At 39.2% G+C, this 25,248-nt stretch overlaps 2 long non-coding RNA genes across 3 annotated transcripts in view; one reads left to right on the plus strand and one right to left on the minus strand.

Moving 5' to 3' along the window:
* Nucleotides 1-14,390, plus strand: part of LOC138181945 (uncharacterized) — a 111,890-nt gene extending 97,500 nt beyond the window's left edge. Inside the window, exon 5 of the long non-coding RNA XR_011173651.1 lies at nt 13,570-14,390. This is a non-coding gene — a long non-coding RNA (uncharacterized LOC138181945). The remainder of the gene's footprint in view (nt 1-13,569) is intronic.
* Nucleotides 1-25,248, minus strand: part of LOC138181946 (uncharacterized) — a 158,423-nt gene that overhangs the window by 70,725 nt on the left and 62,450 nt on the right. The window lies entirely within an intron of this gene.

Genomic DNA, 25,248 nt, shown 5'->3' on the forward strand with positions numbered 1-25,248 from the left:
AAGCTAAACCAGCCTAGACGGTGGTAGGATGGCTGTTGGCGTGAGCTTGCAACGCACGTACATACACACACATAGGCGCGTAGTAGTGGCAAAACGCGGAGGGCCGCGTGTGCCAGTGCCTGGCCGTCGACTAACTTTTTCTTTCTTTTTGCGCGGCCCGATCGATACCGACGACTTATTTTGGATTATTTTCAGCGCGGGCAGAGTGTGCGCGCCTTTTCTCGGCAAAAAAATGGGAATTCGCGCGGACCGGTGCATGGCTTTCTGGTAAATTTTGCTGCGACCGACGTTCTCCAATGAGCACGACACGAAAAAACGTATTAGAGCGTGTAACCGGCAATTTTTGTTGCGCCGTCGCCGTCGAGAAAAAAAGGAGCACCGGTATACTCTGTGCCATCGGTCGACGGAGCGGCGCCATTCTCGAGATTATGTAAAAAATGCGGGACCAGCATTGTGCCATTAGACACCGCTGTCCAATGAAACGCTGTAAACTGTTCCCCGTGTCCTGCTCTTTCGCTTTTTCTCTTCTTCTCTTCCACTCCCTTTCTCTCTTCTTCCTCGTAGCTTTTTCCTTTTTCTATTTCCACTCTCTCGTTCCCTCCGCCGAAAAGCGCGTAGCCGCGTAAATGCCGCGGCATGAAAGTGTCTTTTGTCGCGGATGGAACGCGCTGTTTTCCTCTCGCTGCGGTTCCGCGATCTTTTCACCGGTGTTTCGCGCTTTTGATCGTTCCCCGGTGAAACGATTACGCGATACAAATTCGCTCGACAATGTGTGTTTTTTCTCTTTTCTTCCCTTCTTTACACGCGAGTAACGGTATATGTGTGCGTGCGCGCGTGTGTGAGGCTATGCGGTGCGTGTGTGTGTATTTTTTTCCTTTATTTGCTTTAATGACGCATGCGAGGAAAACTGTGACGCAAGTATTCGCGTTGTGGCAGACGCTGGCATTGCGACAAAGGGCTTTGTGAAATGGTTGACTCTCTGATCGATTTTGAAATTAGCGCTCCGGCAGAATGCCTCTTTTTCGATCGTCGAGTAGATGTTTAAGGCGATTTTTAAACGCAGGCTTTCGGAAGATACGTCGTATCGTTGAGATAAAATTCCTGGAAAAAAATATCAAAGGAAGAGACGAAATAATTTAGTGCGTTAAACAGTTCTGTAATTATAATTTGTAGATTAATTGGAAATTTAAAACACGCGCAACTATCGAGTACTTTTCATTGCCTCGTTACTTACAATTTTGTAAAGGACCATTCAGAATATTATGTGTAATCAAAACCTTGCTTCTCTTTCATAACCAAAAATTTCATAAAAAAGCTTCCTCGAAACAAAAGATTTAAATTTTATTAGCAAACAAAACCATCGTGAAACCCTTTCAATGTTTTATGTATCTCACAGAAGCAAAACTAATTCATTCAAAAAATCCTCTACTCGTGTTGGTCCGGCGATCCATCCTGAATTTTCTCCAGTCACGTCCATCTACAAAACACTGGCCTATCGACCATCAAATTCATCTCGTTAATTAACTCTTTCACACACGCGCAAACACACGCCCGCGCGCACTACACTGTATACATCCTATACCAATGCTATTTTATCGAATATTTCTTCCAAGTTTTGGACATAACATCGAAATTGATTAATACACGTTCGAGATCGTATGTATTGGCAGCGAAAAAGTGTTTAGTCTACCGTGACGATACATTTCATGGCGCAAGTTGATCTACAAGGAATTTATTAATTCTTTCACTCGCGATCAATTCGGAATTGAAAACGATCTTTTGCGCATGAATCGAAGTAATTTTCGATAACGAGGAAATATTGTAGGAATGTTGGATCGCAGATATGTAGACTACTAGTAGTAGAAACAAACTACTGCGATCCTTTTCCTTTAATGGTACTCATAAAAATACAAATTTGCAGGAAGTCTCCTCGTTAAACGCAATATAAAATAACAAAAGCTATATTATATAACGATAAAATAGAAATAACTCGCCATTTAATTTAACTCTTCGATAACTTTCACTTAACGCGACTCCATTATCTCAAACTTCGTCTCCTTGAATTCCGACTCTCACTTTTAACTTTTCCACCACTTTCCACGAATATAATACGCATACGTACGTAATATCGAAATTCCTTGTGTAATTAATTAATCGTAGTACGTAACCCGTACGAATGAAAATGAAAATGTTTCTACATTGACCTTGATTTAACACTAGAATCACAAAAGAACTATTAAACTAAAACTGTTAAAACAATCGAGATGACTAATTTTTAACCTTTCACGTTAACCGTTAACGTTATAGATTGACAGCCATAGAATTTTGGGTATGTATATAATATATATATGTATACATTTTTTTAATATATCCATTGCGTTAACTCTGTTCTTCACATTTTTCCATAAACCAACAGCTACAACCGTTACACTTAATCATCTACTGGTAATCCTTTCACGGTGTAATAAAATGACAAAGAATTCGAGATGATCGATTTAAAGAATAATCGTCTCTTTATCTTCGAGAGTCTCTGCATTTCTGATACCAAATATAGCAAATATTCATCTGTCTCATTATCATCGATATCTATAGCCCATATAGTCTTATATCCACGCCATCCGCATCAAAAGGGTTGAGCTTCTCGTTCGACAAGACAGTAGGTTCTTCGCAAGTGGTAACCATGATGAGGAAATAGCGAACGTGCTATTTAAACCACGGACGTATCAATAACGGAGTAGTTTTTGGCGGATTTCATTGATTTCCGATGGAGTTGCGCTGATGTGCAAGGGACGAGAGCAGCTAGGCTACATGCACAACATTGTAATTGATTGGACCTGTGGCCTGATAACCGCTCGGTGACCTCACCAGCCGTTCGATACGCGTACTCGGTCATGGAATAATTATTTCTTCTTTCTCCGCGTCCAACTCCCGGCTCTATCTGCCGCGGAACGCTTTAAATCGATTACACCAACGATCTGTCGTTCGACGTGGGAACAGATCGGGCTATCGACGCGGGAACAGATCGGGCTATCGACGCGTTTCGATATCGGGAAACGCGGATCTTTCCAGGCGGAAAACGAAAAAGCGAAAAAGACAAAAAAATTAGCCTCGAGTGTGAGGCGGGCCAGAACGTTGTAATTGCACGGGAATGAAGTTTGACCGTTTTACAAATTTTTGGATAGACTGTGCGTTGTGGTTGGATCGTATTTCCGTCCCATTTTCCTTTGTGTTATAGTTGGTCCCGGGATAGTATGATCGACGAACGTGTTTTCTGTTTTTTCTTTTTTTTTCGCGAAGATAATCGCGTTCGAAGAGGTAAATGATTAAAATAATCGTTTAGAGAGCCGAAAAAGGACTTTGTATCAGCGATAATGGAGAAAGCTTGCTGATTCAAATTTCTACTTTTCTCAACGAGATTGCTTAAAAATTACACGCAAAGTCAGCTTCGTTTTTCTTGGCTTCCTAATTTTTATGCCACTTGGTGGTTAAAAAGAAATTAGTTTGACGTGGTAAATACAACGTTACGAGTATCGATATCTAAGCCGAAAAAATAAAAGATATAGTATTACTGATATAAGTGGACTGACATTTTGAATAAAAATTTGTCAAGATTACTCTCCTCTAAAATCCGAAAAGCATGACTTGTAATGTTGAATCGGAGTAACAGAAAAAATTTCCTTGCTCTTAAATTATTGACAAAAACGCCGAAATAACATCGTCTCGTACGTAGAAGGCACTTTCCATTCAGAACATTCATCCAGCGATAACCGTTAATCAAAACGAGTTTCTTAATGTCACTTGGCCGAATAATTAACATGACCAAGGAATATTGATCAAGGAATAATTAAGGAGCCACCGCCTTCTGTTCCTTCTTTAAATTATCTCTCCGACACGGGAAATTTCATTAAAAAAGAGAAAATAAAACCGACGTTGACGTGCACCTGTTCCACGCGCGTAGTAGCACCGTTACAACCGAATCTGCAACGGGGCAGCCAAGAAACACCGGAAACCCGGACAGAACAAATCTCTTAATAGCTCGTTAATAGCGGAACGCGGCACGGAAAATCAAGCGTGCGGTTATCGAACGTGCTGGAATATTTGAAACTGCGTTTAATGACGCGCTCGCGGTAATTACTCGCTTTCCTGGCTAATAGACGTTCAAATAATCGAGACTCTATTATAATATAACAGCAACTAGGAAGATAATAGCGTTGGCACGCGCCAACGTACAACTCGCGTTGCTACATTCGATAACTCACGTCGCGTTCTTTACGCCAGGTGCAAATTTCCTAACGATCTCGCGGCTGATTAGCACTTTGGTGGCTATGCTAGGTGTTGAGGTTCACTGATAAAAGAACGAGTGGATGAATTTGTAATAGAAAAATATATTGAAATAAACAAAGGTATAAGTATAATGTAGAAGTACAAGTATATAGCGTATAGCGTATACTGATCCAGATCCTCGCTCTTACAGTGTTACAATACAATAGAAGAAGCCACGATAGGGAACGCGTTCATATATTTATAGCAAAGGACATTATCAAAAAGTTAACCTTGTAGTTCTAGCTGAAAGCTACAAGAAGCAGCAATAGAAGTCTACTTGTAGCTCTTTTGTTTCTAGACCTTGTAACACAAAACGTAATTTATATTCAAGCGCGCAATAATATGGATCTCACCTTATTTCCCATTTTTCGTTTCACTAAATTCTATTCTTTTCGTAACAGCGGTCCCCGGGTCACTGATGTACAAAAGTAAAGATGTAGAGTTCTTCTTGAAGTAATTGCTTCGACACTAGGAATTTCGAAGAGCGTTTAGAAACGTATTGAAATTATTGCACAGGCAATCGAAAAATATATATTAATTTTTAAATATTCCTTTAACTTAAATATTTAGTACGATTTTTCACTACTAACGGACTACAAGTAACGTAGATGTATTTGATGGAAGAAAATAGCTGATCACTGAACATAGCAAATATCTAGTGTACAGGGCGTTAAGACGATATGATATATTGACGAGCGGCTGTGTAGTTTAAATTCTAACGTCGTTACGCGTGTTTTAGCGGATACGATGCGATACATCGAACATGATGCACGAGTTTCGATATAACAAGATGAAATCTCAAATATGGAACGATGTATAGAATGTTGATACTCGCGTTTCAACGTTGCAATCTGAATTCGCGTGTTCGAATTACGCACGATATATGCGTGTAACTTCTGTTAATTACGAATGATAATTAACAGTAGCACATTGGAGAATTAAAGAGAAGCTAAAAGCGAAACACGCGAAAGAAGAGGATGAAGTCTGGCAAAGAGCTATAAACTGTAGGAATGTAAAGAGACCATTGAAAGAAACAACCACGCGAAGGATATTATAAATCGAGGGTGTTGGACTAATTTATTTCGAAAATTATTCTGTTACGTCATTATACAGAAATTGTAAGTTTCACGTGAGACACAAGCTTATAGCGGTTAGCTATACGCCTGAGGTGTGAAATTGAACACATTCGCGGTAGCACAGCTGCAACAGCGTGCGCTATATAAAACGGAAAAGCGGATTCACGTGATAATTAAGAAAGGATATACCGTTCGACAGCTTCAGGCTAATTAAACATGTTTCCGATCAGGGACGCGTGTTCAAGACGTGTAATCCTTTTTAACGAGCGACTCTACATCCTACACTCCTCCAGATGCACTGTGAATTTCTGTTCTAAATACACACCACATCGATCAACATCGTGTCGCATATACAGTTGGAAACAAAAATAAGTAGGAAGTACATGTCAATGAAGTTGAATGAAACTAGTATCAGTTTGTCAAACGATATCAACCACATACATAGTTGCGCTTTATTTATTACATGTTCTTATAGTACATAGATCGTTTAGAAAATAATAGAAATTAATATGTACATTTTTGAATAAACAAGCTGTACGTGGTATTTAACGAAACTTCACTGATATCTATTTCCATTAATTATTCGTTTATCTTTATCGCCGACTATATCAACATACAGACAAAGAAACTTGCGATGTTCCAGCGAGAGTAACTTCCCGACGGAAAATAAATTTTTGATTTCTTCGAAACTACTTCCTTCTACCTGGAGCGCGTGCACACACACGTTTCGCAGTGCGTGAACAAGCCAACTTTCTTGGAAGTTACAGGATGAACGAAGAAGATACGCATCGTTCGTGATGTACAGGAAGAGCGCAATTCCGCGGACTTAGCAACCGAGTCCTGCCATCTTCGGTTAATTCCGCGCGATAAACGAACATCTCGACCTGACTTCCGCCATTATGATCGAAGATAGACATTTTGACGGCAGCCTCTATCGATCTCTCGGCCCGCAAACCCGCGGAGTCATCCGCTTTTTCCTTTCGAGAAATTTTCCGCGTTGATCCGAATTAACGCGTGTAGCGTAGGATTTTGTTATTAGTAGACTGTAGATTCTCATGCATTTATGGAAAATTAGAAAGTGTATAATTCCACGGAACGCACATAGTATGAAAAATTATATGAAAAATTCAAACTATGGTGCTTTCTAATAATATTTGGTAGGTAAAACAATTTTTTACCCAGCTACTACTTTTTCGATCGTACGCTGAAAAATATGGATTTACATAAAAATCCATCGATCTTGGATCAGAGAAGTTGGAACTTAGGTTACAAGTTAGGCGTTACGTAGGGTTTGCTATTGGCGAGTTACTCTACGTTAAAACTAACATCAGAGAGTAGCGAAGACGATCAATTTGTAATTCTTCGTTTAAATTTTATATATAAAAACTTAGATCCGAGATACTTCAACGATCCTTTGCATAAGCCTTAACGTCTTATATTCTTAATTTATTGACTGTCGTAACTTCTTCCTTTCGTCGTAATTTATCAAGGTATTTAAAAATCGCGCAGAATGCAATATTCTTTTTGTAAATTAATGCCTGTTGTTCCTTACGCCAATTAGAAGATTCTTAGTAATCTTTAATCTATTCTACAGCGAATCGTCGAACACGATTATAAGATTGCGCCCAGACTTATTTAATAAGAGGAAACAAATAGGGGACGCGAGGTGAATGTAGGGTGTACATAGTAGCTAATAGCTATAATAACAATAATGGACATAATAGTAGTAATCGTAACAATCATACCTAACAATTCCGTGAAATACGTGATTTATGTATATAACTTGTTAAAGCTGTTCCAAAGTGTTGATTACCTGGGGTAATAAAATAAGAGATAAAATCGTTTGAACAGCTGCACCTCTATTCTGATCATGATAATTATATATATATACATATATATATATATGTATAAGTAAAATATATTCATATATTAATGAGGATTATCTATGTACAAGGCGTAATTATGGTTAAAGAAAATACTTATTTATTGGATCGGTGCATACGCGTGAAGAATCGTTTCTCACGACTTGTTTTACTTAACGAGTCATCCGTGAAATTTTGTCTTCTCGTCGATTATCGATGACACGAAAAAGGAAGAAATTGAAGCAGTCCAAATGTAGCGATTTAATCTCTGACAAAACACCAAAATTATAAGCGAGCGTGTGCGGTAGCGCGAAGGAATTCGAAAATAAACCGTGAAGAAGGGAGTCGAGGATGCTTGCGCGTGTAACAGGCCGGTCGGCCTATTTCGCCGATTGTTTGAAGAGAAACAATCAGGCACGAAGGTAGGTACCCGAGCGTCTCGAGATTGCGCCTCGTTCCCCGAAGCGGCTTGGCGCTGAAATCCTCGTATTTATCATTTAACACCTGGCTGATTACCTAATTAGTGAAATAACTAAATCGTACGTAGGACGATTTTCATCCCGTCGACCTCCCTTCCTAATGGACAGAGATTACACGGGCCGTCATTCGCTGTCATTAGGGACGAGAAAACGGCCGATGCACGCTGAAAAGCATGCCTCCAGTTTCGCGGAGGCTTCGTTTACAGAATACGAGCCGGTAAATGACTTAACCGTTAGCAAAAACTCGCGTAAGTCATATTCCCTTTCGCAGAAGAAGAGAAAGAGGCGGATAAGATGGTCGAGAAAAGCGGCTCTCTGTGTCTGCGTTTGTACCAGGGGAATAGAGCACGCAGGCAGCGGTCTTCGGTTATTAACGGAATTGAAAGCGTTTTCAAATTTTAACGCGAATCATCGAAACGTGGTAGAAATAGAGGATAACGCGGGCGAGCGTATGTGTGTCCAGGGAATTTAATTCTTTTGGTTCGTGACCGGAATACGGTTTTGGTCGGGTTTACAGAGGAAAGGATGGATAATCCTTGAAAAATAGAGCTCTGATCGTTTGATGAATCGTCATCGTTCTCTATCGTCGCTGATGTATTACGACGCGAAAGACATTTAATTTGTTATTGAATCTTTACATACTGTTGATCATTCCTTGGAACGAAGAGACACAATCTTACGATCGATCTTCTAAAAATTCAGAAAATATTCCATCTATTTCGAATAAAGCGAGAAGGTTGGTTATACGTTCGAAGAAAAAGCTATGCCAACGCAAATAACAAAGTACCATCCACGCGGTTAACATCCGAAGTGAAACGTATTTAACATCAACTTCAATCTCAAACCACCCTCTTAAAATACAGCCCTTGCCTTTAACCTCCCTTCGAGTCAAACAGCGCGTTTCCCTCTTTCCGTCAAGCCCAAGCAACGAGTCATTTACCACGTAAAAATCCAAGTTCGAGGTAAGACCGCGAAACGTGGCAGAGTCGATCAAGCAAAACTGACGAAACTTTCTTGCCAGCGCGCGGAATCTTGTCGGCGAACAATGAGCCGTCGTTTCGCACGAGTGTCAGAATTTCGATCTCCGGTTCGTAAATCGTTGGCGAAGGCCTCGCTAATCGCGGCGAGAGGAAGAAGAGCCGGAGAGATGCGGGTATCTGTTCGCAGAGGCCGCGGTCGTTCGTTTACAAGCTACCAGGTTGTAAACGATTTAACGGTTGGCAACGGATCGGCGAGAGGTGGGGAACCGAGTGGAAAAGAGAGTCGGAGCATCGGTTTGTCGTACAGAATCGACAACAGCGCGGACCTTTCCTCGCTGGATAGTTGCAGAGCAAAAAAGCCAACCGATCATTATGGTATGCGCGTTAGGAGCAGCGTTAGCCTTCTGGAATTTCCTCCGCGAAAAGCAATAGCTCGGCACCCGTCTGTAAACCGGCGCCAAATTGCCACCGTGGAGACCTGCGGCTCCTCGAAACCCAGTCCGAGAGCTGCTTGACTTTTAGCGACTCGCCGAACATTGTACCGATAGAGATCCCACCGTTTATAGACGGTTTTCATCGCGATTTCGGTCACGGTTCGCGCGTAAACCTTCGACGAATCGAACACAAGTTCGCGTCGCTAATTTTAAGTGGAATTGGCAGAGGCGCGAGGAGATTCGTAAACGTTTCATCGAAGTTGCGAGGCAAAGGTTGAAATTTTGGTTGCGATCGTTAGGTTGCGGATGTTGATAATTTGTTGCGGGATCGAGTAAAGAAATGAGATTCGAAAAGAGAAATTTAGTTTATCCTCTAAATATTATATCGATTGCGAGCATTTTTCTTTGAATATTTTGGATATTTTCCCATAAAATTTGTATGTCTTAATTGTTCGTTACTAATAGTTTTTTTTATATCGATTAATTATTTATCTGTATCTTTTTATAAACATCTTTTTTAAATTTCAAATTTATTCGACGATACGTTATTTTAACCGAAATAATCGAGTACAGAATAGAAAGGTCGAAACGGTGGCAGATGCAGCGTTTTACGCTGGTGTTCGCACCGGGTTTACCGGTGTGATACAACTTCCGGTTATTTTTATTAAATTGGAGGAAGACGGAACCTAGGCGATAAAAGTATGATGCAAACGCTGTCTACCGTTGCATCTCGCCCACGAATGCACGCGTGCGTGCATCTGCACACGAGGACGGATGCGTTCCGAACCGTAACCGTCTTTCCTCGTCCGTGCTCGATGCACAGAGCCGCCTTTTTACGCGAAAAATTCACCCATATTTTTTATTCCGTTAATATTTATTCGCTGTACAGCGATTTAAAAAACGCACGTGCACTGCTTCGATTTAATTCCTCGGATCGATTCGATGGCAATCAAAACCGAAGAAATAAAGAACAGATACGAATTGACATTTTTACAGATCTTCTTACATTCGATCAAAGAACTAAAACTTAAACATAGTTTTGTTTTACCTGTTAAAAATTATAACAAGTACTACTCTGTCTTTCTATATTATACGCGTATTCTGTTCCGAATTTTTAAACTTCCCATAAAAATTCCCACTCGAATTATGCCGCACGAACATCATGAATTGGATTGCGATAAAAACCTTTATAAAAAAAAAAAAAAAGAAAAATAATAAAAGGAAGCGCTAAAAGCTCGCTGCATATCCACCACCAATTATACCATCGCGCATACGCCTGCGAGGTGTACATTGTACATACATGCGGATCAACGTGCGCTCGCGATAATAATTATCATGCGGCGGCCAGCACCGGCAATCTTTGAAGGTCGACCCGCGCCACTGCTTCCTTATTGTGAGCGAGGCTAAACAGAGGCGGGTAGAAGAAGCAAGCCAGAAGCGCGAGCAAGAGGAGAAAGAACTCTGTATATTAACTTCACGGCACGCCGCTTGTACGCGCGCGTTTTACCCGCTACTGTCTGCGCTCATTACGTAGGCACAGCGATTTCAGAAATACGGGGTTCGTCGGGATTGCGAGGCCGATCTTTTATTTCGCTGCCTCGTCCCTCGCGCGTTCTCTATCCGACGAAAGATTGGCAGACACGAGCGAAAACACGCGGCTCGACGAATTCCAGGATGTTGTCTCGATGAAGATTCCACCTTCTTTTTCCCGTTTTTGCTTGCCGCTTTCGTCAGGAGAGGGGTTAAATGAAAGGAATTTTGATGAAATTTTGCGGCGTTATTTGAAGGGATGTTTCCAGGCTGTGTAGATTCCGTGTTTGTCGCGTGGATTGACTGTCGGGACACTGTGTTAGTAAAAGTATACTTGGCGTCGTATGAGAAAATAAATAATTTTTTTTTTTTGGAACTGCAGCGCGGAGATTATAATGGTTCAAAAAATTTACGAGAAGATTTATAACGGCGACGGAACAAATGGAATTTTAGAAGCAAACTCGTCGAATTACAGGTCGCCCGATCGTCTTATTCGATTTGAAATCGAATGAAATCGTTGAAAAGAAGCCTATAACCATCGTTTTGTAACTTGTTAATTCGCTAAGTAATAGTTGGCAAATTATTACGCGAAAGAGATACAATAGAAACTAAATGACAAAATGTGATCTCACGCGATGAAATATATTTTTTAGCAGATGACGCCGATAACCTTGTAATCGATACGATGTTAACGATTAATTGAAAACAAAAGAAGAAAGTAATAAGAGTATCTAACGAAACGCGTTCGATAAAAATTAATTATTTTTACCATACTCGACGCTAAAAGCAAGGAAGAAAAGGAAGAATTGCGCGTAAATTAACGTATACTTCCTCTACCCTGTTTATTTCCCTATCTCCCGTTAAAAAATCAGTTTTAACTCGGTCGCATTAAACGGCTGCGCAACGAGTCAATTCACGGTCGTTAAGTGTTTCTCCTTTTTTCACCCTTCCGATAATAACTCACGTCGAAACGAATCGAAAATATATTCTTCGCGCTCGGCGATCGGTTTGACTGGAGCTTTCATCATTGATATGCATATAAGCAGCGCTTGCGATGAATAGCAAGATCGATATCCATCGGTGAAGTGACAAATAATAAAAAAGAAAAAGAACAAAAAAATAGACGATAGAACAGAGAGAGAGAGAGAGAGAAGGGGAGAGTAACCAACGATGCTCCTACTCTTCGAAAGCTTTCATTGTTCGCGCGAAATGAAATTCCAAAGAGAACAAATTCCATCGCGTCCCGTTCTTATTCGGTTAGCCATTGCAACGGAACCACTTAAAAGATCTTTCAAGCGCCGCTACAAGCGAAATCTTGATTCCCACTCGTTCGGAGAAGATCTTTGTAAGGTTTTCGAACGCAAGAACACCGAGAACAATGAACGTCCTTTTTCTTCATCGATTACCCAATAGCGAAACTGTATCGACTGTAATGTAAGCGATGTATCGCTTATCGAGAATTATAAACGCCCTCCACTTGGACAATCTTTTTCTTTACGCGAAGAATTATCCGAATTCGTGTTTCAGATTACTCGTTGCTTCGAATTCTATAATTTTCGATAATCGAACGTTACAGATCGATGATTATAACGAGAGCGATACTGTAAACGAACGTGTACGTATATTTTAATCGGTATTGTATTATAATACGTTAAGGTATTATTTTAAATTAAAGTAGAAATTTAATTTTTTTTCGGGAAAGATAACCAAACGATAAAGGAATATAAATATTTATAAAATTTTGTACTCGAATACCTATTCATAGAACATAATATTTGTACAGTTATTTGTGTATTAATTTGTTACTAAAAAATACTATTACTTTTTTGACATTGATAAAAAAACACGTCATTTTAATATACAATCGGAATATTAAGCTTCAAATATAAAATGATAGCATTTTTTCAACGATATATTAAGCAGGTATATAATTATCGTTAAGTGGAATTCAATTTAACGACTTGATTTAATAACCCGAGCATTTAATTTCTGTGTCTTGAGTTTGAAAATCTTGTTTCCCACACGTTCGAGCTTCTTCTTGAGGTCTTCGAACGCAAGAACACCGAGCATAATGAACGTTCTTTTTCTTACGACAGTGGGACTGGTTCGACTGTAATATAAGCGATAATACAACGATGTATCGCTTATCGAGCTTTATAAACGCACTCCATTTGGACAATTTTGTTCTTCACGTGAACATGTATCTACCCTTCGAATTAATATTTCAAATTGTTCGTTGCTTCGAGGCCTGAAATTTTAGGCAGATCGTCGAGCGTTGAAGATGAGGTTCGATTGTGCTGATGAGCAGTTTCGAGTGATTCGAGACTCGATTTCAGGGCTCGGCGTAATTTGCGTAATGAGTACTTTAAGGTACAAGCAGGTTTCTTTCGGCAATATCGTAGTACTTGCTTCTTCTGCGTTTCTTTTTTCTGGTGTGTTTTAAGAGTTTAATCGTATGTAATCGCTTTCAATCGTCAATCGTTAAAGAGTTATGGCTTCTGAATATCTGATAATTGGATGAAGTTTTTGCTCTGTGCAGATTTTCGAGATAAATCAAGCGCGTACGAATTATAAAGCAATTTTCAGGCAAATTAAATTTATGCGTTTTAGTTATTGCAATCGATGGTTGAGAATAACTGATTTTGCTGCGGTATTTTTCACGTAGCACGCAAGAGATTATTTCGTGGAAAGCGTATCGAGAAAAGTGAAAAGATCGCATCTTACGCATCTTTATTTATCAATTATGTTTACGCTTAAACCATATTTAGATAAACAAACCAAAGTAAATACCGAACAAATTACCAAATAAAATCATAATTATCTAATAATTTTAAACTGAAACAACTACAAATTTCCTACGCTAAAAATATTTTCAATTTTTCCAGGTGCATTGGCATTCGTTTTTAAGACCTACGTTTTAGCAAATCCCGAGGAAAGGTGAAACGCGCGATGAAATAAACTTTCATAAAGGCGCGGTGAATACACCTAAAGGAAACTATAAAAATGAACAAAAAAAATAGAAAAGGGCAAACAAAAGGGAAGCAGGAAAGAGAAGATAAAGGTGTGTAAACGATGAGGAAAGGGAGGAAGGTGGAAGCACGTCTAGCGATTCGCGACAGAAAACGAACTTTGGGGTTTCGTAGCGCTCTCGCTGCTTGTTGCTGCTGGCGTGATTCAAATTTAAAGCGATGTTTACCCTCCGATCTATGCGCAGCACACCCCACAACGCAACTAATGCGAGCTACATGCTTGCGTGCATGGATTTCAAGATTCTCTATGACTTTATTCTATATATGCTTCTTAGATAATAATTGAGAAGCTGGAATGATAGATGGTGTAAATATTAAAAAGATGACGTCGATTCTCTCCACGTCATTCGATCTATTAAGAATATGGTAATACCGTCATAAAATGTAAAGTAAAATAAAATTTAATATAAGCTACATCGATCGAATGGTGTAACGTGTAAGACTGAAATTAGAAATTTGATAATTATAAATGCATTTATGAAATCTTTGTGAAACAATATGTTTGAATTTGCTTTGATACGTCACACACGAAAATCGTATTTTCTCATCTTACGGTAGAAACCTACGAACGAGAGATCGAAGTACGTAGAATTATCAAACTCTTTAAAACGACAAGCTTCGATTTTCTCTTCCCTACGATTACTAACGATACGTAGATGCTTTTGATAAAACCAACGTTACCTTCTATCCTAATCAAAATATGATTACCTATTTCTATTTCGTTCCCATTACACCGTTTTAATCGTAGTTACTCGTATAATATTTAAATCCAAATTGGATACCTGTTTGTCAAGCGCTGATCTCGATGTACAATTTTTACCTATTACGATCAATGCACATTAGGAAAACGAAACGTTCGCTCCTGTGAGATTCTACTTTCAAAGAAAAACAACTTCCGAATTCTTCCAAACAAATAAAAAGAAAGAAAAAAGAGAAAAAACTGAGCGAAAAGGGAAAGGGAAGCGCAAAAAGGCCAAACTCGGAAGGAAACGAAATTATCTCCACTTTACCATACAAGCTCAGAGGCATTAACCTGTCATTTAAACCATCAACATTGTACCACACGGGTTGCGCTCCGGATCACGCGATCGAAAAAGAAAGCGAAGCGAAACGGGCAACCTGGCGGTCCCTTAAATTACTTTTTTACCCCTGAAGCGTACTTACAAACTGGACTACCGTCGAGTTATGAAGCAGATCGCAAATCTTACACGCGGTTCCTTGTCAACCGGGCGGCCGATGATCCGTCGAATATTTAACGGCGATGATAAACGGGCCAAGCTCGATTAAAGGTAATCGTCGATCGGTGGACTCACACCTGTATTCCCGGTAATAGACGGTTGTCCGTCCCTGCGGACAAGACCGGTAGCCGGAGCGTACACGCCCATCGTACGAACGGCCCGTTTCTCTCCCCTTGCGATCCAACAACACGCCGTGTACACGGCAATCCGTGGCGATACCAAGGTATGCGAGCTGCCTCGCGCTTATGCATGCTCGCAGCATCTGTTGCTACAAGACAGACGTTCCCGGCATTACGTTACGAGTTACGACGTTACGATCTCCGTAGCCTACAGTGGGCCACATATGCCGCTTCAAAGAACACGTGTGCATCTCGACTGGATCTCGTGCGACGACGACCACGCTCCTCGCACGCTTCCACGCTGATTTTTTTATCGTTATCGTGTTTTTCTTTACTTCTTTCTTTTTTCCCTTAATGTTGAGATTTGGGGCAATGGCTACTAATTGGTCATTGTGTGAAATTTATCGATGTTTCAAAGTTTTGTCGTATTTCGTTTCGCTGTTTTTATCGTCGCTCTTTTTTTGATTACTAATGATACGAGTCGATGGTTTTTAATCGATAATCGTATGAAATTAATCGGAGCATTTGTAATACTTTGATTTTTCTGCCTTCTTTTAATAATAAAGATGGAACCATTAAACATTGATACGACGATTAAACGAACGTTCGAATGCTTTGATAACCTCAGTTAAATATATGCTCGTAATACGTATCTTGCAACTTCAATACACATTTTTGTACTGGTTTCAAGTTTTACCAATACCATCGCGATAGTCGTGTCTCGTTACAGTGCCAAGGAAATTTGAAATACACGCAATGTGTTCGTAAAATATTTCTATAATCGTTCAAATACTTTGGCGAACCGCTGTATATCCAATACACAGGTGTCCTATTTACATCAATCGGAAACTGTGTCTGATTCGACGCGTTAAACTCTAACACTGGCAATTCTCTTCCGTTTGGTAAAGTATCGAGCTTGGTTTCTTTTCGCTCGTAAAGATACACGGTACGGTGTATCAGTACAGTAAACTACACTGTTTGGAGGTAAAGCTTTCCGCGAGGCTGCTGATACGCGTGAACTCGACGTGGTCGTTCGTATCAGCTTTGTCAAACGTCGAGTTCAAGGTGGAGACCGCTCTGACAGTCATCGTCGTTCGTTTCTATTTTTCTCGTTTTTCCAGGGACATTTGCCCTGTTATCGTGTGTTCGTCGACACGGGAACAGGCGTCGTTTACGACGTACGTACTTACACGAAATACCGGGTATCCCCGAACCGAGCAATCAACGAATCTCGTTCTACTTAATGCGTTTTAAATACAGCGACGCCGCGACGGTCGTTTCGCTGTTGTGCAAGTTGCCAGCTGATAACGACGCCGGACGCCTTGTAATGGGTCCACATGTAAATTACAACGCTGCAACTCTTTCCCTGCCGTTTAGCTTCTCCTCTTGTTTTCCTCTTTTTCCTTTTTTTCTTTTTTTTTTTTTTTATGACGCAGGGTATAGAATATACAATTTATAAAATTGCTGAATCGTAGCTTTTAAGGCGTGACATGTTACGTTTTCCTATTAACCGTTTCAGTTTCAATTTGTTCGGATGAAAAGATTGAACGCGAAACTGGAAGTTGCACGTATACTCCCTCGAAAGTTTACAGCAATGTTTGCTGTTAGGACGTAACGAACTTTCTTTGTATATTCTTCTGAGAAATAAAGCTGCTGTAATTATAACGTTCGTTCTTGGATATAATCTTAATTTAGATATTGTAAAAGAATAACATTTCGCGAATAAAATGTGTATTTATCCACCGAAACGAGTCATTATTTCTTTTAAAATGCCGCCATGCTCTACAAATATAATACGTTCTTTTCGAATTTAGAGAAAAGTAACGCTTGTAATAATATTAATAAATTTGAAATATCGATTGAAAATAAGCTTCCTTCGTCTGTTTCACGCTTCTCTTTCATTCTTCCTTTCTGTTTCCACTTTTATGGACTATTTTCCAAGGTAACAATCGTTCGGCAGATCGTTCTCGCCTCTCGCACCTGTTCCGCGAAGAAATCACTGCCAATGATGATTGCGCGGCTCGTAACGACGAAAAATAAAAGAGGGGGATAATGATTCGCGCGAGCCGAGCGTCGAGCGTGCGATTCGATAATATCCACGGCCGATTCAATCTCTCAACGCGAAGCATTATTAGGGAGCACGAGCGGAGTAACAGCTAAGGATGCTGAAAGTTAGGAGAAGATGTGTTGAAGCTTTGGTCGATGACTAGTGCAGCGTTTAAGGAAGCAGTTGTTTAGGAAGATGAATGGAGAATTTAGAGTAGCTGTATCTTTATATTATTAAGCATTAAAAATATTTGTGTTAGGTGTGTTTCGGTTGTACACGTATCTACGTAACTAAAGCCGATAACGATTTGTCTTTATAGGAGAATTGAATTTTATAGTGATTTTTTCTCGATAGGAAAGTTATTAAACATAGAAATGAAACCGAAATAAATATTTATCTTTACTCTCTAAATATTTGCTTAAAATATTTCATGAGTTTTTGTACGTTCCACATAAATGCATAAAAATCAATAGTTTACACCTTCTTTGAAAAATTAGTAAATCTAACTACTATGAATTATATTAACAAGGTATCTACCGACCATCTTCCCATTTTAAAATTACTTTCCATTCTAAAGTTATGACTCGCGTCAAATATTTGCCAATAGAAAAATTTGAAAAATGTACAAAAGTTAATAAAAGCATGCAACTAGTTACATAATCCTCATTTTATAATTATTACGTGGTATTATGGAAGGTTCGCGTCGTCGACTGTAAGTCGACGAACGAATCAGCGACAAAGCAACTAGCGTGTACCCTTCGAAAATACGAAATCGTTCGGCGAGTGGGACCAGTCGGCCGGAAACAGTATTTCTCGGGTTATAAAAGGTTCGCCAGGTTCGTTAAACGAAACGTTGGCCCGCTGCACATGTTCATCTCTTCTTAATTGCGCGCTCCTGGGGGCCGCGGAAACAGTGAACCAAGGAGATTCTGATGAATCAGAGAGAGGCTTGGAAAAATGAACGGCGCGACGCATAATTGGTGTAATGGAGGAGCTGATGCGACTGTTCGACAATGGATAACGAAACGTGAAAATTTTCGTTGGATCGAGGGACGAAAAAAACGAGAAATGCGTGTGTTGCTACCGATAGTCAAAAGTTTCGAACGACTCGAATATTTTACGAGAGAGAAGGTTCACAGTCGGTGGGAGAAGATTTACGAGTTTCAATTAGTTTGGATATTAATAATAAGAAGTACGATAATTGAGTAAACCGTTGATGTTTGTAATATGAATTTTAAAGAAATATCAAGTCTTTTGTTATTTTGTTTAAAAACACACGAAGTAAATTTCAAATTTGTATATGCAATATGTTCTGTACGCTATGTATATAATTGGCAATATACTTACAATTTTTATTATAAACGCATAATTTAATTAGAAATAGATTATAATTAAATGAAGATTATTTCTACATAAAGATGGTGCAGTAAAATGGACCGATTTATCTATTGTCATCGAGAAACAAAATCGATAAATTAAAAGAGTTGTACGTACGTCTTTGTATGAAATCAATATCGATTTATTAATCCAAATACCGTCATTCCAGTCGATATGCGATTTCTAGTACAATTTTTACAAGAAAAGTAATTATATTTATAGTGTATATACGAACGAGATAATATTTTTGCGAAACTTGCAAAAGGACGATTAAAAATGAATTACGATTAAGAAGTGTATAATATTTGTGAGATAAAACACACGGATGCAGCAAATCTGATCGGCACTAAAAGAGATTCTTAAGAAAATCTGGCGTGACCGAGTCACTTTTTCCCGATGAATGCAAGCGGTTTCACGCGTTGGTCAACGAATAAAAACAAGAAGGCCTGTAGATCTTTGTTCGATGTTCCTGGATCCCTATGCAATCAAGCGTGCAAGGAAACGATTTAATTTTGCGAAGGTACCGATCGAAAACGTTTACGCATCGATTAAGAGGATGAAACGTTTTATTGAACTCGAATTTAAGCCACGAAAACACGATTCGTTATCCATGTTTAAAGAACATTCGATGAAACATTATCGAACGTTAAAATTATTAAACTAAATTAATCGTTTTCACCATTAACCAAATTTTAAACCATCGACTCGTGTTCTTAGAAGGTACAAATTTTTGGCAATCAATCAGTATATGTCAATTTAAATTGTATTTATCGAAAATAAAGAAGAAACATAGGCTTAATCCAGTCAAGAAATTAGTTAATATCGATATTATCTGAATACGAAAAACAATTTGATTTTTAAATTGTCTTCTTTTTGTTGCTACAAGGTAAAAGTGATTCTTTATAGCTACGGCCCTATTCAGTTTTTTTAGCATGTATGTAAGTTATATATATATATAAGCCACGAGTAATAGAATTCAGAAACATTAATTTGTCAAAAACTCCATCTTCAAACGTGATAACTATTTGTATTAATTAATTCAACAGTAAGAAGAGTAATACTCATGAAACATAATCAGGCACTGTTTCGTGTAATTTCTAGTTTATAGTAATAAAGAATACCAGTATTTTCTCACAGTGATAACCGAAAAAAGAAAAATCTATTGATATGTAAGATTTATCAAAAGCCTTGTAGCGAAGGTTTCTATAGTTTCACTAAAATGAAACGTGTACCGTTTTCGAACTCTATTTCGAATTATACTTGAATTTCGTAGGCACAGCTAAAATTCATTACAGATAATTCGCTGCGAAAGAAACAACAATTATGAAACTACAAAAATTACACATTCAAATTGGACAGCGACATTTTCAAAATGAAAAAGGGAAATAGTTAAATTTACGACATGATTTTCACGTTTTAAGTGGTGGAGTAACATAAATTCTGCTTTTATCAGAATCAGGCATCGTCGACCCGTTTTTAACGCAATTGCGTACGGGGCTTTAAGCAAAGCCGTAACAACAAAGTCCCGACCGGATGAAAGACGCTTTCTAGACTCCACTTTCGGTTTGTTTTATTGGCTCGTAAAAGGTGGTAGCCGTGGCTGAGCGGAAGTCAGCCACCATTCTGTCTTTCCATCTACGTATTCCGCGTCTATTCGCGTCCTTCCAATTGCGTTTCGCCCGGAATTCCAAGGGGATGGAATAAATAAGAATGAAGTCGGAGAAACTCGTACGTAATTGTTAATGCGCTAGTCTTATTGAAATTTCAAAAAGTTTCGCCTCACGCGCGAAATATATCGATAAAAAGATTCTGCGATAACCGTTCGAATATTTTCGCGATCAACGATACGACTCGTAACAAACATCGTGAAAGTTTAAAATCTACGAACCTTATTAATTCTTTCTCGTTTAAATTGGAAATGCCGCGTATCAGTTACGTGGTGTATCAGACGCGTTACGGCATCGCACGACCGCAACAGGCACGAGCAAAAGGAGGCGAATCGCTACGAGAGCGACGCGAAACGAGCGAACGCGGAATAATTTCGTCGGTGGAACGGGCGACCAGCATCGGGAGGAAAGTTGAAATCCGAAAAATCCGGCGTCTGGTGGCTCGTTCCGGTCCGTAACGACGCCGAAAATCGTCGCGGTTCTGTAAGCGCGCTCTGGCCCGATTTACGAGCGTAAAACGCAATCTAGCCGCGTCGCCGGTTAACGTAATAATAATAACGGGCACGGCTGAGCTCAGCTTTTTGCATTTTACACGGGGCCACAGAGTCGTGGTACACACGACCCATCCGTTAAGAAGCTTAGCGGAGATTCGGCCAAAAATGGCTAAGCATATTGACGGTGCATCTCCGAGGAAACTTTTACGAGTTTCAACCGCGTAAAACGCGATACGTATAAACGTGACCCGTTCGCCTTTCATTCGGTCCCACTGAAAGCTTCCAGGATGATCGTTCCTGAAATTCCTCGATTCATCGTTTCGTTATGGGAAATATATAGAGGCTGCGTACGGAGAAACCGGGTTTGCAATTTTATTCCAGTCTTTTGGTAGGTTTGAATGTTCCGAAAGTGGTGGAAGGCGTACAGTGAATTCGGTATTTGGTGATTTTTATGCTATATAATTTAATTTATTTTCTCACGATAGGAATTGATAAAAATATAGAAAATATTAGAATATTTGCAGCGCGTCAATTAATTTCGTCCTCTCCTTACATTTCTAACTATGGTAAATTAAGGTGACGCTTTTTGACGTTTGATCATAGACACGATGTTATATATTGAATAAGTAGAATATTTCAACAAGAAGTGAAAAGTTTAGCGAATATCAAAGTCTTCGAATTAATATAATATGAAACTAACAGGAAAGAAAAGAACAACAATCGAAATGATTGCATCTGGAATTCTAATGTAAAAGCATAAATACATGCAAAGCAGTATAATGTCATTTCATTTAAATGTAAAATACCATTTTATAGAGTCAAACCACTAGCAAGTACCGATACAAATGACAAATCAATGTCCGACTAAAGATGGGGCATTCTACTGTAGGCTGGATCGATGATTCTTAAACCGCGAATGTTTATGCAAATTCATATTCTCACGAGTACAACTAAAAATATGGAATTCCAGCGAATCTTCCAGTTTCATCTACCAAATGATACAATGAATACCATGTACATACATTCTGTTCATCATGCTACCTTTAAAATCCTCGTAAACACATAAGCATCCACAGACATACAATCGATCCAATCTATGATAAAATATGCCGCCTTTAATCAACCACCTCGTCGAACAACGTCAAACCTCCTCATCGCGTCATCGTGCAACAAATATTTATATTCCCACTGCAAGCATCGAAAGTACGCATAAAGAAGCAGCGCGAAAACCGCGCCAACGGAGAAGAAAGAAGAAGAAACCGGAACCGGTTAGCCGTCTCTACTAAAGCGGACAAACGCGTCGATTCCGGCCAAATTTCCGCTTCGAGAACGTGAAAAAACAAAAAACGAGGAATGGAAGAAAAAAGACGAAAAGCGTGAAGAGAGAGAGAAAGAGAGAGAAAGAGAGAGAAAGAGAGCAACACGGTTCCTATCGCGGGAATAGGAAAAGCGCCCGGGCTGGCGACGGAAAGGGGATTCGAGGAGTGGGGTTGGCGGCGAAAGAAAGCAACAAAGAACAAAAGAGTGGAGAGCGTGAACGAGGAGTTTAACCATCGTCCCGTAATATTCCGTCGCTGTGGCATGCAGACGAGAAAGGACGGCTGATGGCGGTGACAAAAAATGGAAACTATTTGATCGTGAACCACCCTCTCATACGATATCCGCGCGCGCGTACACTTGCCTCGGATGACGATACACACACGATACGCGGAGAAGGATAGAGGCGAAAAAGCGGAGTGCTCGTACGAGGCTGAGGGAACGACGAAGGACGGGGTGCAAGGCAAGGGGTGCACTGTGATGGGAGAAAGCGGGAGGGGGTTGAAAGGTGCGAGAGGATGGGCCGGGCTACTCTGTCCACAAGCGAGCGACTGTGCACACGCCTAAAAGGGTTTTCGTTAGATTTCATTTCACACCCAATTACCTGGCACACATTGGGGCACACGGTAACGGTGTAGAGAGGGGGAAACAGGTTGAGAGGGCGGAAGAGAGGGTGGAAGAGACACGGAGGCGCAACGCGCGGTTGCGGTGTAAAAATACACAAAATGTGGCAGCCAGCCGGCTAGATCACCGGATAACATTCGCGCGCTATTCTGTTTAACCCGCTACGAATTCTGCGCCGTGTACTGGCACGCGCGCGCGGATACCACGCGACACGGAACGTGTTGAAACGACCATTTGACTGTGAAGCAGACTAACATCGCTTCGCGTTTGCTCACGAAAGTATTTGAACACTTGTAGAAACACTTTACGAATATACGCTGAATATACACTTATGAATATTTTATGAGTATGTTACGTGTGTTACACGCATAACGCACGTAACACACGAAACGTTTTGAAATTTTATTAGCGTTGTAATGGAACCAGTCTACCATGTTTATATCGGTAAAGTTTGAAAGAAATCTGAAAATGCACATACGAGCTACGAGATATTCGGTACAAGCGTGATATATTAATCTCGTGTTGAACATATATAATATAACTTTTATATATTTTTTCAAATTGCTTTCTTTCGCCAATATAATCACGTCGTGTCTGAAATCGCGCAGTGCTAATATTTCCAACTATTTTATGTAACGCGCATAATACATTCGAGAAAGTGGTCTACAACCGTTTCCATATATGTACACTGTACGCGTTATCTTATTTATATAAATACTTTGCTTAAAGATTCTTGAAAATATAGAAACTTAAAAGAAAAAACAAAAGCTTTAGGTAAAATTTAGGTAGTAAAATGATGACCTTTTGTTCGTTGGACAACCGTTTTAACACATTGTGCGACACGATAACGAGAGACCGTTGCTGCTGTTTCGATCTCTCGCTCCGCCGATGCTTCTCGCTCACTGTTGTGATACCCTGGCAGGCCGCGGAGCGTATTTTCAAATCGTTCGATGCGCTTTAGATTGACGCGTTAGATGCGTTTGCTTTATTGTATTGTGCTGTATCGCGGTATATTGTGGATTTGTAAGGGGGTGAGGCAAGTATATTTCGCGATTGGCTCTCTCGTGTAGTCGATTGATTGGCTAGGCTTGTTGATTTCGACGATTGTAATGCACCGGTTTCGAGAGATTTCGTTTTGCAAAATGGAATGTTTCGTAGGTTCGATAATTTGGAGAATTTCTGTGAATCTCTAAAGATCGATGAAAATGATATTATACATATATATAATAATTTTGTATAGATACGTTTATGCGAAGATTGATTATACCGTGTTACACGTGGATATTTTGTTCGAAGCGAAATATTATCGTGTAACCTTTAGAAACAGGAATCTCTTGTTTTGTGTCTCGATAATTATGAAAGTTTTGCAGTGACTTAGTGGAAAAAGCTGATTGATCAGTCTAACATAATTACTACGTTTACAAAGAGTCATTTGTTAGCTCTGACCGAGTTTGTGATAGTTGCTTCTTTAGCAATTTTTAACTATTCTTAAGTGAGTCGTACATTTTTACGCGCTTTGTTATGGACAGGTTAACGTTAAAATTAACTAGGAAGAAAAATGTACATTTCGAATAATGTACCAGAATTTATATATTTCTAACGAGAATAATTTACATTTGGCACGTATACGTTCATCTTGATCAAATCAACAGCTAATTACTTTCAGGCAAAATAATAAATAATATAAAAATTCGTCAACAAAATTCTAGAAGATATCTAATTACCAACGATGCAGACTTTCTCGGTATATATTCTTATATTTAATACGTATCTTATAAGTATTTAATTAAAACGAGTATTTACATCGACAAATGTTTCATAAATCCATATGAATAATTAACATTACATTAATTCTTCAACACAAATCTTCAGCGAATATATTGCAATATATTGCGATATAATAACTCATTTAAAGCAAGTATAAAATAATACAATATAATAACAAGGATAAAGTTCTATAACGAACTCATGAATTGACTGAATTATATTATAATTAACGAATCGTACAATAGAATCGATAAACACGAGTCACAGCGAAATATATTTGCGTTACGATATTTAATCAAAGTTTAGTTAATTTTTGTTTCTATAGCTACGCGTGCTTCTTTATACTTAAATATAAACCTATTTGGTAAGCATAACACGTGGATGCGCTGTGCAACGCGTTTACTTAAAATTAAAATTAAAATTCTCATGGATGAGATGGGACAGTAAACATACACCTTTGCAGTGGTTTTAATGCCAGTATTGTTTTACTTTGTTAGAAAAAGACTGCCATGTCTGCAATTATGCTACGAAATCAGTTGCTTGGAAAGAATTAAACGAGATACTTGATGTCGCGAATATTTGGGAAAACCGCTCTTCAAATTTCATTTTATTCGACTTTAAAGAAAAAAAGGAGAAAAGGAAGAGAGAACGGCGAAGAGAGACAAAGTAACAAGCGTAACGGTAGTTTTTATCACGTTCATCTTTTTTATTCCAAACAAAACGTTAGAAGCTCAAAATAAATTTCGAGGCAATTATAATTATAAAATAACGCTGCTCGTTTATGCTGTTTTCGTATGACAAAGTTACAAACGTTACTTTCTTTTTATTTTATTTCACACGTGTTTAACTGTGTTTTATGCACGTTCCTTTATTACACGCATATTT

Source organism: Bombus flavifrons, chromosome 7 (assembly GCF_040668555.2).
Source record: "Bombus flavifrons isolate JBK064 chromosome 7, iyBomFlav1_principal, whole genome shotgun sequence".
Lineage (NCBI taxonomy): Eukaryota > Metazoa > Arthropoda > Insecta > Hymenoptera > Apidae > Bombus > Bombus flavifrons.